The sequence below is a fragment of the Pristiophorus japonicus genome, chromosome 1 (assembly GCF_044704955.1).
Source record: "Pristiophorus japonicus isolate sPriJap1 chromosome 1, sPriJap1.hap1, whole genome shotgun sequence".
Classification (NCBI taxonomy): Eukaryota; Metazoa; Chordata; class Chondrichthyes; family Pristiophoridae; genus Pristiophorus; species Pristiophorus japonicus.
In genome coordinates this window covers 187,810,587-187,823,965 of record NC_091977.1, presented here as the reverse complement: position 1 = coordinate 187,823,965, position 13,379 = coordinate 187,810,587, and the positions used below count along the sequence as shown (strand labels likewise).

The 13,379-nt window shown below is 48.8% G+C and overlaps 1 long non-coding RNA gene across 1 annotated transcript in view; it reads right to left on the bottom strand.

Moving 5' to 3' along the window:
* Positions 1–1,360: 1,360 nt before the first annotated feature.
* The window catches only part of LOC139237106 (uncharacterized), a 67,151-nt gene continuing 55,132 nt past the window's right edge, over positions 1,361–13,379 (bottom strand). The window contains exons 2-3 of the long non-coding RNA XR_011588511.1: positions 8,423–8,565; positions 1,361–2,101 (exon numbers count right to left, since the gene is read on the bottom strand). This is a non-coding gene — a long non-coding RNA (uncharacterized lncRNA). The remainder of the gene's footprint in view (positions 2,102–8,422; positions 8,566–13,379) is intronic.

The window sequence follows — 13,379 nt, the reverse complement described above, 5'->3', positions numbered from 1 at the left end:
CAGTCTGTCTGTGAAAGCCTGTGGGGTTTCCCCTATGAGCTGCACTGTTTTCTCTACTCTGGAGAAGAGACTCCTGTCATTACAGCCCATGGCTTCTAGAATGTCTTCCTGGATGGCGGCACATGTCCTCTGCCCCCTTTTGCTCTTGGCAGAGATGCACTGGTACAGCTTGCCGTCCAGTGAGAGGAGGAGAATCTTTGCTATCTCGGCATCATCGGACCCATTAATATCCCCTGCCTGTTCCACATCCATAAAGTGAACCGAGGGGTCTCCCTTTGGAGTGAGCTTTCCCAGGTGGCTTATCATAGTCCTAAGCTGTTGGGTAGTGTGGGGAACCACAAACTGACTTTCCAGAGGCCCCTGACCCCCAGCACCGGTGGGAGGGCCGAACTTCTGCTGCCGGACCGGGCACATCGGCCCCGGCTCTGGCTCTTCCTACTCTGGCTCGCCCACCCCTCCCTGCTGCCAAAACGAGCTGAACCTCAGCATCACAGGTGGTGGTCCATTATCCCTGTCCGCCCTGTAACCCGTTCGCCCCTCCTGCTGCTGAATCGGTATAGTCACCGGTGCCTCAAGTGGTGGTTGAACAGTTTCCTCCTTCTCGTCCAGGTTTACCTGGGCTGTACCTGGGTTTATTAGGCATACCATGCCTTTGGCCTTGGACAGTGCAAGAGTTAAACTCTTGATTTGTTGCTGACAGGGACCGTGGTCTCCTGATTCGAACCCATTAGAGCTAGCTACTTTATATGCTGCCTGTACGTCGCTTAACTTCTCCTCCAGCTCTTTTACTTGAAGGGTGAGGCGAGTGTTTTCCTCCCGCAGTATCTTTTCATTATTCCTAACCTCAGTAACCTGACACTGAAAATAATCCTGACTGTTCTTAAACCTTTCCATTAGCTGTGCCTTTCCATGTTTTAGCTTACAGAGTTCTCCCCATAACCTTTCTCCTGCCATAGCCCTTTCATTTGATGTCTCTGCACATTCCCATAGTTCTGCCTGTAGTGACTTGATGCTTTTGTCTAGGAGTTAGACCTGTCGCTGTCGACAGACCAACCAAATAGCCTTTTCTACTGATTCTTTATGGTCCTTGCTTGCTGTCCACTGGGCTGCAGCGTCTCCCGGATGCTCAGCGCGCAATAGACCAAGCACCCATTCCTTAGTGACATTCACTTTCTTATACACATCGGAGGAAATCCTCTCTTCCATATTGGTTCTTTCTTCCAAAACAGCACTCTCTGCACCACATCCCTCACACCAGAGTCCTGCTGCAGTCGCCATTTCTGTAGGGGGTGGTGTGTGGTGTCAGGTTCACCTCTGACCTTCTGAGCGGTTTGAATCGCTCCCACTCCCTGGGTTCCAGACTCTGAATTTATTTGGGAGATGTGATAAAGTGCAAGAGACAACTGGTTTGGTGCAAAAGAACTTCGATTTTATTAAAGGCAAGAAAATACAATGTCAAACTTATAATCACTGAATGAAAGAACAGTACATCACACATTCAAAGGGGTTACAGTGAATAATACACCTCCCACCTCCCAATGCCGAACACTGACTAGATTAAACTCCAGGGCAAACAGGGACTATGCTCACCAATCCTTTACTGGTAGTTGGCGGTGGTTCACGATTTCGGGTTCGCTGGATTCTGTAGGTACTGCTTGCCATACCCCGAATATCGGAGAAGACTTCTTGCTGCGCAATCTTCAGTTAGGTGGTGTCGGCTGATGCGGTAGGGCGCGTTTTGGACTTATGGGGTAAGTACCCACTTTCTTTCGTTAGAAATAGGTTCAAAGTCTCTTAGGTAATCTTTTCCCCTGTTGGCAGTCAGGCCTAGGTTGTAGTGTGGAAACTTTCGATTCTTCGGTTTCTTCCTTGCAGGGTTTTGTTTTCGAAGTTGGTCGATCGTGGTGTCTTTGGTGGTACCACGTTGGCTGTGGTCGGTTGCTGCCACGATGGTGATGTTCTTCCTTCCTTTTCGGTTGCAGAACGTTGAGGCTGGAGAAGCTAGTTAAAACTGCTGTGGTGATCTTTGTCCCTTCTTGATGCTCTATAATGCTATGCTGCTGTGTGCATATCTTCTGCTAAGCATCCCTAGCAGTGTCTTCTGAAGCAAAAGCATACCTTTTGTTAAAGCATGGCTCAGTTATACTTTTGGAACTGTTCTAATCTTCGCGCCAAATCAGCCCGGATTCTTTGTTTAATTTTAGCGGACTTGTTATTTCTTTGTCATATTTTGGCGGGCTCATTAAATGTTAAGCTGGGTCAGATGTGTCAATCTTTTAAATCTGTTTTTTTGATGGGAATATTAGCTTTGGTATTTGCAATGTCTGTCTGTGCTTGGGTTTTTTCATGCTGGCTGGATGTGCCATTGTTATTATGTATGCGCTGGAATGGTTTTCCAGATCGGGATGATGGTTAGCTATCTCTGGGTCAATTGTTGCTATGTTAATATCACCTGGGGAGAAGGGTTTTCGAGTATCCACAATTCTCCAGACAATTTGCTTTAGCTTCAGTACCCCAGACAGCTTCAAATACTCAAACTGGCTTCTTTGAAGGATAGTCCCTTTAGTTCTTAGCCCTGTCCACACAAACTCAATCTGCTTTGTAAAATCCCAAATCCGATTAAAGTTCGTAGTTTCTTCCATATGCACATTAGGATCTCAAACTTTCTGGTAGATTGTTCCACTTTAAATTTTCTTTCCAATGAGTCCAAACACTGGGGCGGGGGGGGGGGGTTCTCCGCTGAATTTCGCAACTCTTCAATATATAGACCCTTCCCTCCTATTAGCCTTAAGTTTCTCATAGCCTTAATCCGGTCCTGGTTGGGGGTAATATATCAGCATGGATGGAGGATTGGCTAACTAACAGAAAACAGAGAGTCAGGATAAATGGGCCATTTTCAGGTTGCCAAACTGTAACTAGCAGGGTGCCACAGGGATCAGTGCTGGGGCCTCAACTATTTACAATCTATATTAATGAATTGGATGAAGGGACCGAGTATAATGTAGCCAAAATTGCTGATGATACAAAGCTAGGTGGAAAAGCAAGTTGTATGGAGGACGCAAATAATCTGTAAAGGGATATAGATCGGCTATATATAGAGTGGGCAAAAAATTGGCGGATGGAGTTGTAATGTTGGAAAATGTGAGGTTATCCACTTGGATAGAAAAAATAAAAAAGCAAATTATTATTTAAACGGGGAGAGATTACAAAATGCTGAGGTACAGAGGGATCTGGGGGTCTTTGGATATGAAACACAAAGTGTTAGCATGCAGGTAAAGCAAGTAATTAAGAAGGCAAATGGAATGTTGGCCTTTATTGGAAGGGATATGGAGTATAAAAGTAGGGAAGTCCTGCTATAACTGTACAGGGCGTTGATGAGACCACACCTGGAGTACTGCGTACAGTTTTGGTCTCCTCATTTAAAGAAGGATATACTTGCATTGGAGGCAGTTCAGAGAAGGTTCACGAGGTTGATTTCTGAGATGAGGGGGTTGACTTATGAAGAAAGGTTGAGCAGGTTGGACCTATACTCATTGAAGTTTAGAAAACTGAGAGGTGAAACGAACAAGATTCTGAGGGGGCTTGTCAGAGTAGATGCAGAGAAGATGTTTCCCCTCATGGGGGAATCTAGAACTAGGGGGCATAGTTTCAGAATAAGGGGTCGCCTTAGAAATGAGGAGGAATTTCTTCCCTCAGGAAGTTGTGAATCTTTGGAGTTCTCTACCCCAGAGAGCTGTGGATGCTGGTTCATTGAATATATTTAAGGTGGAGATAGGCAGATTTTTGAATGATAAGGGAGACAAGGGTTATGGGGAGCAGGCGGGGAAGTGGAGTTGAGGCCAAGATCAGATCAGCCATAATCTTATTGAATGGCGGAGCAGGCTCAAGGGGCCAAATGGCCAAATCCTGCTCCGATTTCTTATGTTCTTATTGTTATATATGTGGACCTGAATTTACTCTGTACATCCCATAATCCCTTGGGAGCACAGGTATTTAAGAAAGCTTCACAGGTTGGGGAGGCAATAAAAGACTACGGTAACACTTTACTTTGAGCTCACAGTGTTCAGTCTGACTCTTTCTCCATACACAACTGGCAATGAGCTACAGATAGCGAACCCAAAGATGCAGAGAACAGTGGGCATCCTGGAGAAATTCTCGGAGGGAGATGATTGGGAAACTTTTGTGGAGCGACTCAACCAATACTTCGTGGCCAACGAGCTAGATGGGGAAGAGAGTGCTGCCAAACGAAGGGCGATCCTCCTCACCGTCTGTGGGGCACCAACATATGGCCTCATGAAGAATCTGCTCACTCCAGTGAAACCCACAGAGAAATCGTACGACGCGTTGTGCACACTGGTCCGAGAGCATTTGAACCCGAAGGAAAGCGTTCTGCCCTACAAAAGGTCTGAAGGCCAGGAAGTGGCAAGTTATGTCACCGAGCTAAAACGCCTTGCAGGTCATTGCGAATTTGAAGGACATTTGGAGCACATGCTCAGAGACTTTTTCATACTTGGCATTGGCCACGAAACCATACTTCGCAAACTTTTGACTGTACAGACCTCAACCTTGAGTAAGGCCATAGCAATAGCCCAGGCGTTCATTGCCACCAGTGACAATACGAAGCAAATCTCTCAGCACACAAGTGCTGCTACAAGTACTGTGAACAAAGTGATGTTGTTTTCAAATCGTAATGTACAGGGCGGGTCACACATACCTGCAGCTGCATGTCCGCAGATGTCTCAGAGTCCACCATCAAGGGTGATGAATGCAAGGCCATTAACACCTTGTTGGCGCTGTGGGGGGTGATCATCGTTTCCATTCATGCCGATTCAAAGAGTACGTTTGCAAGGGCTGTGGAACAATGGGACACCTCCAACATATGTGCAGGCGAGCTGCTAATCCAGTTAAACCTGCAAACCACCATATTGCAAAGGTGGACAGATCCACGGAGGATCACAACGAACCAGAGCCTCAGATAGAGGAGGCAGAGGTACATGGGGTGCACACATTCACCACGAATTGTCCCCCGATAATGCTGAATGTTGAATGAAATGGACTCTCGGTGTCAATGGAGCTGGACACGGGCATGAGCCAGTCCATCATGGGCAAAAAGACTTTCGAAAGGTTGTGATGTAACAAGGCCTCAAGGTTAGTCTTAACTCCAGTTCACATGAAACCAAGAACTTACACTAAAGAACTGATTCCTGTAATCGGCAGTGCTACCGTAAAGGTCTCCTACGATGGAGCGGTGCACAAGCTACCACTCTGGGTGGTACCGGGCGATGGTCCCACGCTGCTCGGCAGGAGCTGGCTGGGAAAGATACGCTGGAACTGGGACGATGTCCGAGCGCTATAGCCCGCTGACAACACTTTGTGTGCCCAGGTCTTAAACAAATTTCCTTCGCTGTTCGAACCAGGAATCAGGAAATTCCAAGGAGCAAAAGTGCAGATCCACCTAATTCCGGGGTCGCGACCCATCCATCACAAGGCGAGAGCAGTACCGTACATGATGAGAGAAAGGGTAGAGATCGAGCTAGACCGGCTGCAAAGAGAGGGCATCATTTCACCGATCAAGTTCAGCGAGTGGGCCAGTCCTATTGTCCCAGTCCTCAAGGGAGACTGCATTGTCAGAATCTGTGGCAATTACAAAGTAATTATCAATCGTTTCTCCACTACCAAAGGCCGATGACCTCTTTGCAATGCTGGCGGGAGGAAAGACGTTCACGAAGCTGGATCTGACTTCAGCCTACATGACGCAGGAACTGGAGGAATCATCGAAGGCCCTCACCTGCATCAATACGCACAAAGGTCTTTTTGTTTATAACAGATGCCCATTTGGAATCCGATCAGCGGCGGCGATATTCCAGAGAAACATGGAAAGTTTACTGAAGTCGGTCCCGCACACCGTGGTCTTACAGGATGACATCTTGGTCACAGGTCGGAACACAGTCGAGCACCTGCAGAACCTGGAGGAGGTTCTTAGTCGACTCAACCGCGTGGGGCTCAGGTTAAAATGCTCAAAGTGCACTTTCCTGGCGCTTGAAGTGGAGTTCTCGGGAAGGAGGATTGCGACGGATGGCATCAGGCCCACCAACGCGAAGACGGAGGCAATCGAGAACGCACCGAGGCCACAGAATATGACGGAGCTGCGGTCGTTTTTGGGACTCTTGAACTACTTTGGTAACTTCTTACCAGGTCTCAGCACCCTGCTAGAACCACTACATGTCTTATTACGAAAAGGGGGCGAATGGGTTTGGGGCAAAAGCCAAGAAAATGCCTTTGTAAAAGCGAGAAAATTGTTATGCTCAAACAAATTGCTTGTGTTGTATGATCCATGTAAGCATTTGGTACCAGCATGTGATGCGTCGTCATATGGCGTCGGGTGTGTATTGCAACAAGCTAATGATTTTGGGAAACTGCAACCGGTTGCTTATGCATCCAGGAGTCTGTCTAAGGCTGAGAGAGCCTACAGCATGATTGAAAAAGAAGCATTAGCATGTGTCTATGGGGTAAAGAAAATTCATCAATACCTGTTTGGGCTAAAATTCGAATTGGAAACTGACCACAAGCCACTTATATCCCTGTTTTCCGAGAGTAAAGGGATAAATACCAACGCCTCGGCCTGCATCCAGAGATGGGCACTCACGTTGTCCGCATACAACTATGCCATCCGCCACAGGCCAGGCACAGAAAACTGCGCCGATGCTCTCAGTAGGCTGCCATTGCCCACTACGGGGGTGAAAATGGCACAGCCCGCAGATCTAGCCATGGTTATGGAAGCATTTGAGAGTGAGCAATCACCCGGCAGATCAAAACCTGGACAAGCCAGGACCCCTTATTATCTCTAGTCAAAAGCTGTGTGCTTCACGGGAGCTGGTCCAGTGTCCCAGTGGAAATGCAGGAAGAGATAAAGCCATTCCAGCGGCGCAAAGGTGAAATGTCTATACAGGCAGACTGCCTTCTGTGGGGCAATCGAGTACTGATCCCCAAGAAGGGCAAAGACACCTTCATCAATGACCTCCACAGTATTCACCCAGGCAACGTAATGATGAAAGCGATAGCCAGATCCCACGTGTGGTGGCCCGGTATCGATGCGGACTTAGAGTCCTGCATTCACAGATGTAATACATGCTCGCAGTTAAGCAATGTACCCAGGGAGGCGCCGCTAAGTTTATGGTCTTGGCCCTCCAAACCGGATGTCTAGGGTACATGTCGACTATGCAGGCCCGCTCTTGGGTAAAATGTTCCTTGTGGTTGTCGACGCGTATTCCAAGTGGATTGAATGTGAGATAATGTCGGCTAGCACGTCCGCTGCCACTACTGAAAGCCTGCAGGCCATGTTTGCCACTCACGGCCTACCCGATGTCCTAGTGAGCGACAATGGGCCATGTTTTACCAGTGCTGAGTTCAAAAAATTCATGACCCGTAACGGGATCAAACATGTCACATCTGCCCTGTTTAAACCAGCATCCAATGGTTAGGCAGAGAGAGCAGTGCAAACCATCAAGCAAGGCTTGAAGAGCGTAACTGAAGACTCACTACAGACTCGCCGATCCCGAGTCCTGCTTAGCTACTGCACGAGACCCCACTCACTCACTGGGATCCCACCTGCTGAACTGCTCATGAAAAGAGCACTTAAGACAAGACTCTCGTTAGTTCACCCTGATCTACATGAACAGGTAGAGAGCAGGCAGCTTCAACAAAGTGCATACCATGATAGCGCAAATGTGTCACGCGAGATTGAAATCAATGATCCTGTATTTGTATTAAATTATGGACAAGGTCCCAAGTGGCTTCCCGGCACTGCTGTGGCCAAAGAGGGGAGCAGGGTGTTTCGGGTCAAACTTTCAAATGGACTCATTCATCGGAAACATTTGGACCAAATCAAGCTCAGATTCAAGGACTATCCTGAGCAACCCACCTTGGACCCTACCTTTTTTGATCTCCCAACATACACACCAGTGGCAACCAGCACCACGGTTGACCACGAAGCAGAACCCATCATCCACAGAAGCCCTACAGGGCCCAACACACCAGGCAGCCCAGCAAGGCCAGCTGCACAGCAGCCCAACGAGGGCCCAACAAATGATTCAACAACACCAGCTTTCACACCGAGACGATCAACCAGGGCAAAAAGGGCCCCAGATCGACTCACATTTTAAATAGTTACACTATTGACTTTGGGGGGAGTGTTGTTATATATGTGGACTTGTATTTACTCTGTACAGCCACCAGAGGGTTCATCCCCTGGAGTCCCAAGAGATCCCATAATCCCTTGGGAGCACTGGTATTTAAGGAGACTTCACAGGTTGGGAAGGCACTCTGGAGACCTGCAATAAAAGACTAAGGTCACACTTTACTTTGAGCTCACAGTGTTCAGTCTGACTCTTTCTCCATATACAACACGTATGGTCTTATGTACCACAGGCAGATGATTCCATCCCATATATCCTGGCCAGAAAGTGGCTGTCTGGGTTGCCTCCTTTTTTCCTCTTCTGCTTCCTCCTCTTCTGCATCTTCCTCTTCTGGGTCGTCCTCTGCCCTCTGCGAGCAGCTGCTGTAAATCTGAAATAAAAGCAGAAAATATTGAAAATATCAGCAGGTCAGGCAGCATTTCAACCTGGGACAGAAATTCCCCAATGCCCCGATTGGAGGCGGTAACTGACTCGGGCGGGACGTCCTATGCCCAGTGCAGAAGTCCTGCCCCAGCCGCGAAATTGTAGTTACCATCCCTCAGAGCACAATCTCATGTGCTCCACTTGCTCTTGGGGCGGGTTCTGGGGCACGATCGGCAGCGCTACGTGGGCTGATGTGTTTCAATGCCCTACTCCTTCGGTTAAAGGAGAGGGCCGCTGCACACTCTGCCGGGCCTCTAATGGCCTCCACTGCACGATGGCGGCCCAGACCATGCAACAGAGCACGAAGTCAGACTGAGAAGGTGAGTCAGCCAAACAGATAAGATAGTGGCACGGGATGCTCCCAACCTCCTCTTTAACTTCCGTCCCGTGAGCGGATGTCGGCCCGGTTCACGATTCGCGACGCTTGTGCTGACACCGCTCGCAGCAGCTTCGCAGGGCAATTTCCACTGCGGGGTGGAAAGGAGTTGGTGCACAGCGCTAAGGTGTCACCGTGCATAGCGACGATGTCAGCGCTGATTGCGTGGCGGTCCAGGGCGTTACCTGCGGGGTGCGGTGCTAACGTGGCAACATCTCCGCTAACTCCTGCGCAATTTTGCAGGAGCCGGTAGTGCCCCCCCCCACACCCCAGGTGAAAATGGGCGTCGCAAAAAGAGGCAATTTTGACCCCTGTTTCTCTCTACATGGATGCTGCCTAACCTGTTGACAATTTTCAGCATTTTCTATCTTCTCAGAGGCCTTCCTTTCCCATCAAAGGCCTTGCAAGCATCCAGCAACACTCCCTGCACACTTAAAAAACTTTTAACATGTATTGCATCAAGCCTTTACTTCAATAAATTAAAAGAAATCCAGTCCAAAAGCTCAATGCAAACTTACCTGAAAGATGTTTATGTCCCCTTCAGAAGTGCCGATAGCGTCTTTGTCAGTCTGCTGCACACTCACTTTTCAGGGTGAGCTTACACAATCAATAAACCCCTGAGCCATTGCCATAACTCGAGGTCTGAGCTTAATCCATAAAATAATCTTTTAACTGCCATCATTGATTGCCAATGCAGCTTAAGGTTGGATTGCAAAATCTTCCCAAACAATTAATTGGGCTCAATTTTGCCCAAGCCCATTTTCTGGCGTATTGCCAGAGTTACGCCAGGTTTTCTAGGCCAGAAATGCGCCAGAAATATTTTGCCAAAGTTTCCCCGATGTATAATTCAAATTTGGTGCTGCGCAGCGTGTCCAGTCGCCTCGGGAGGTGGAACCTGCTGTCTACGCTGAAAAAAACGATGTCGCACATCCTGCGCATGCGCGACAAAAAAGTGATGTTTTTGACATTACTTCAATGGATGTGCATGCGCAGTACAGCTCCAGGTTGGCAATCAGCCTTTTTTAAAGAGCCAGTTGTGTGAGAAGGAGTGCTGTGTGAGAACATTGGAAAAATCAGATCTGCAGCAATACAAGATGCAACGCGGTGCAAGAACCAAGAATTTCTTACAGGATGAAGTGGAGACACTAGTTACTGTGATTGAGATCAAATGGCAGGAGTTGGACATCAGCAGAGGTCACATGAAATTTCCACCCAAAGAAATGAAAAAACGCTGGAACCAAGTTGCAAAAGATTACTGTGCAATGGTGACCACCACGAGATCTGGAGGCCAGTGTAAAAAGAAGTGGCAGGACCTTGGTCAAGTAGTTAGTGTTATATCTTTAGATGCTCTGATAATGACTCCATGAGGCAATGTGTTGTACTTGAACTGTAGTGACCTTAGTCCTTTATTGATAACTCCAGAGTGAGGATCACACCTGGTGGCCTGCCTTTTATACTGGCCTGGCACATCTGTACAGATAACCTACAAGTCTCCCACTGAGGTGCCCCCTGGTGGCACCTCACTACAAGCAGTAACCATGTAGGATACATGATATCACTCTCCCCCAAGCCTTTAGTACAAATCGCCTTCATGTATTGACTGTGCTCTGGGCTTAGCTCTATCTGGTTGACCCTTGGAGGGTCATTTCCATCTTGGGTGAGTAGGTGATGTTTCGTTGGCAGTAGAGGTGCTGGTGGTTTCTGTTTGTGTGTCCATGACCACGCCATTCTCTCCTCCCCCCCACCCCCCCCGCCACATATAGGTTATGCCGGTGGTTCATTACATTCATATGCATTCAAGTCCAAAAAATAATTGCACTTGCATCATTACATTTGAGGTACAGTTGTGAGGCAAGTACATTTGACTGGTGAGGTACATACTTGATATATACTTGGAATCAGTACTGGTGTGTGAGGACAAACTAGTTCCAGAACTGCTGGATGGTGTCCAGGTAGTCTGGTGGTAGTGCGGTGCCCAGTGCTGGCAGTGGGAACCCGGTTGGCTCAATTTGCCTGTTTTCGGGGCCATTGTCGTTGCTCCTAGCGTCGGGCAGGTCCACAGATGCCTGTGACCTCCCTGTCCTTTCCTTGTGCCCTGGGTCACTGCTGCTCCCTGAGAAGCAGTCGTCTAGCAATGTGCAGGGAACTGCTGACTCGCTTGCTTGGGCGTTATTTGGTTTGGGATCCTGGCTGATCCCAGTCCCATTTGGGAGAACCGTTGCGGGTGGCCCTTTGTTCCCAGGTGTAGCCTTGGTCGTGATAGTGTCTGGAGGCTGCACCTTAGCGTGGTTTGTTCTTTCAGGCTCATGGCGGTTGGTGCCATTGGGTGCCTGAGAAGTGGAGCCGATCAGGGGCAGGGTATCAATACCAGTGCCGTTGCCCTCCTGAGATAGCTTGCTCTGCGGCTTGTATGTATTGGCTGCTTGTGGCCACAGTCCATGGTGCATAACTCTGGTCCCAGGGATGCAGGCTACTACATTGGGTAGCTCGCTGGACCTGTGTGCTCCCGATGCGTGTCTGCCTGCTATGTTGACTGTATGCAGTTGAAATCCTACATTGCACAACATTTCATTACTCATTGTAAATAACCTGCAGCTCCGGTCGCGATCTTTTTCTTTGCTTATTGCATGTACATAGCTCTGATCATCAATTGCACATTTTACATCTAACTCACAGTTGCTCTTACATTGATTGAGAGTGTGGAACTGTGCCTTTAAATGTAGTGAGTTGCAGGCTTCCTTTAAGAAAGCCTTGTTATCTTTTCCCCAATCCTCTTCTCCGTTTGGTGCCACGTGTTGCTCCATCAGCGCTGCACTTCATGGTCTGGCCACGGCCATCTTTTTCTTCAACGCATCACCTCTGGTTTGGGCGCCATCTTTCCTCCATCCATGATGTCGTCTGCGATGATCCTTTTCTCCCGGGTTCTGCCACCGAAGCTGGAAAGTCGCCTTTGGATTTTCTTCCTCCGAAGTCCTGCCACTGGAGCCTGGAAGGTGCGTTCAGGTTGTCTCAGCTGGATCATCTCCACGCAGTCGTGCTGAGCGGTCTGTGCCCCGGGTGCTGTGCTGGTCTGCTCTCTGGTGCCGGATCCAACCTCAGGTGGAGGCTTGCTTTGCCTCTGAGCGCGGGGGATGTCGATCGCTGGAGGGATGAAATCTTCCCAACTCCAATGGATCTTCTCCATCCACCTTCTTCCGAGTAGCATTGGTCCATCACCTGCAACAATCCATAGAGGTAACATGTGCACCGCGCCATCATGGAGTACCTTTACATCCGCACTACCAACGACTGGGATCAGTTCATCATTGTAGGTGCGCAGCTTTGCCTGAACCAGGACCAACTTGGGTCATTCAGTTTGATTGTCCCATAGCCTCTCAAAGGCTTCTTGATTCATTATTGATTGGCTTGTCCCCGTGTCCACTTCTATGAAGACTGGAATGCCACTTATCTCGACTTCCATCCTCAACAAGTGGTGCAGGTAAACATGCTATATACCTCATCGTGGGGCTGAGCTGCCTCTCTGACTATCGCTTCATAATCCACACTGGATTCATGGCCATCTGCAGACTCTTCATCAACACAGCGAGTCATATTTCTTTTACACATTCGCTGGAGGTGGCCCTTTGTGCTGCAGCCTTTACACACATAGTCTTTAAAACGGCACTGGTGAGCTCTGTGATTCCCTCCGCAACGCCAGCATGGTGCTACTCGATTAGCACCTCTCACCCCTGAGTTAAGGGACTCGGGGGCCTGTTCTCTCTTTCCTGAGAAGGTTCACGTTCTACAGTCCAGCCTCTAAAAGGCGCCAATCTGTGCACAGTACTTGCCAGGTTTGAATCCTGAGGATGAGTCATCTGCCTAGAGCCACAGGTCAAGGTCATGAATGCTTGGCTCAAGGAGATGGCCTTCTACAGTGTGACTATGGTATCCGCAGACAGTAGCTTATGAAGAAGGGCCTCATGGCCGATTCCAATGACAAAGATATCCCGCAGCGCTTCGGTGAGGTGGTCGCCAAAATCACACGGTGCCGCCAGCCTCCTGAGGTCTGCAGCATATTTCGTGATTTCCTGACCTTCGGGCCGTCGGTAGGTGTAAAACCGGTGTCTGGCTGTGAGGATGCTCTCTTTGGGCTTGAATTGTTCTTGGATCAGCGTTACAAGCTCCTTGTACGTCCTGGTCATTGTCTTCGCTGGTGCCAGCAAGTCCCTGACGAGTCAATAGACGGTGGGCCCACAACTAGCAGGATAGCTCTGCGCTTATCAGCCAGTGTGGCCGGATTGTCGCCTGCCAGGTCATTTGCTGTGAAGAAATGGTCGAGCCTCTCCCAATCATCACCATTGGTGAACTGCTGCAACGTACCAAAGGTAGCCATTTTCGCGTGAAGG